This window comes from Alligator sinensis, unplaced genomic scaffold (assembly GCF_000455745.1).
Source record: "Alligator sinensis unplaced genomic scaffold, ASM45574v1 scaffold38_1, whole genome shotgun sequence".
Lineage (NCBI taxonomy): Eukaryota > Metazoa > Chordata > Crocodylia > Alligatoridae > Alligator > Alligator sinensis.
Window position 1 is genome coordinate 745,685 of NW_005842179.1, and position 1,660 is coordinate 747,344.

The 1,660-nt window shown below is 53.9% G+C and overlaps 1 protein-coding gene across 1 annotated transcript in view; it reads left to right on the forward strand.

Moving 5' to 3' along the window:
* LOC102371746 (amine sulfotransferase-like) overlaps positions 1–1,660 on the forward strand; it is a 23,155-nt gene that overhangs the window by 12,759 nt on the left and 8,736 nt on the right. The window lies entirely within an intron of this gene.

Genomic DNA, 1,660 nt, shown 5'->3' on the forward strand with positions numbered 1-1,660 from the left:
ATGAAAGTAAGTAGTGAAGGAAAGGGAACAGGAAAAGAATAAACAATAAGCCGGTGCGAAGCAGCAAAGATTTGCTTCAGATTCGGATTCATCCGATTTGGAGGGACAGTGATTCGATTCAGTGATTTGAATCACTGTCCTGATTCGATTTGGTCAATTTGGATCTGGAGATTCAGCGCCGATTCAGAGATTTGGCCATAGACTATACAGGTAACAGTCCTCAATGATGCTGAATACAGCTGCCTCCAGCTGGTAAGTCTACTGTGGTGGGCAGAGGGGGAAGGGAAGGGATGTGGGAGGTGGGGCAGATCAACACCCCTACAGTGAGGGAGGGATTGGTGCTAGGGCTTGCCAGATTGGGGGGGGGGGCGGGGGGGCTGGGGGGGTGTGAGCTGCTGTGCACTGGCAGTCCAGGAGCTGCTCTTCTGGTGGCTTCTCCAGCAGCTCTCACCGCTGGTCCAGGAGGGCATGGGAGCGGGCATGTGCCCCCAGATCTGTGCGGGGTGGGCTGGGCTGGGCTGTGCTTCAGATGGGCGGCAGAAGGCACTGGGAGTGGGGCTATGCCCTCCTGCCACTCGCACACCTGGGGCGGGGAGGTACGGGATAGTGCCAGTGCGCTGCCTCAGACAAGCAGGATGCGGTGGTGGAAGCCATTCCAGCCACCTCATGCCTCCCAGACAAGTTGCAGTGTTGCCCCGTCCCACCCTGCCTTGCCCCAGTGGGGTGAGCAGTGGCAGGGCATGGGGGCGGGTCCATGCACTTGGATTGGGGCAGGGCTGGCAGCAGAGGCTATGGGGAATTTTAGGGAGGACAAGAGTATTGGAGGGAGTAAATGAAATAAATACCAGGGCAATTTATTTGGGTTTTTGATTGTAGCCATGTTGGTCAAAGGACGTAGGCAGGCAAGCTTCTTTGGGTAGATGTGATATCTTTTATTAGATCAACTGAGTAGAGTCTCCCTTACATACCTTTGGCTTTCCCCCTGTCCCTTCCTTGCTCTACCTTTTGTTTTCATAATTTCCACCTGTTTACATTCTCATTGACATCCTGTCACACTTACACTGAGGTAAGAAGAATAGTTGGGGAAGTACTGAGGTCCCGGAGGGGAGGGGAGTCAGGTGTCCAAGAAGAGTGGTCGTTCCTTAAGGAGACGATCCTCCAAGCCCAAAGGGAGGTAATCCTAACAAGGATCAAAGTGGGCAGGAGGGCGCAAAAGCCCCCATGGCTCACCAAAAGCATACGGGAACGTCTCCTAGCTAAAAGGGAGGCATACACCCAATGGAAGGGAGGGGCCATCACCAGGGAAGACTACACCTCGGTTGCTCAGGGCTGCAGGGGGGCGGTCAGGAAGGCCAAGGCGGAGATGGAACTGGGACTAGCTACCCGGATCAAGGACAACAAGAAATCCTTTTTTAAATACATAGGGGGCAAAAAGAAGGTACTGAGTAATGTGGGGCCTCTGCAAGACACGCTAGGAAATCTAGGCTAACCTATTCAACGATTTCTTTGCCTCCATTTTCCTGAGCAGGGACCAGATTATCCCATCTGCCGGGACCCCGTCAGGCCCCAGGGGAGGTGCACCCAGGCCTAGGGTCAGTGAGGATCTAGTCAGGGAACTTCTGGAGGAACTGGACATATTTATATCAGCTGGTCCTGATGA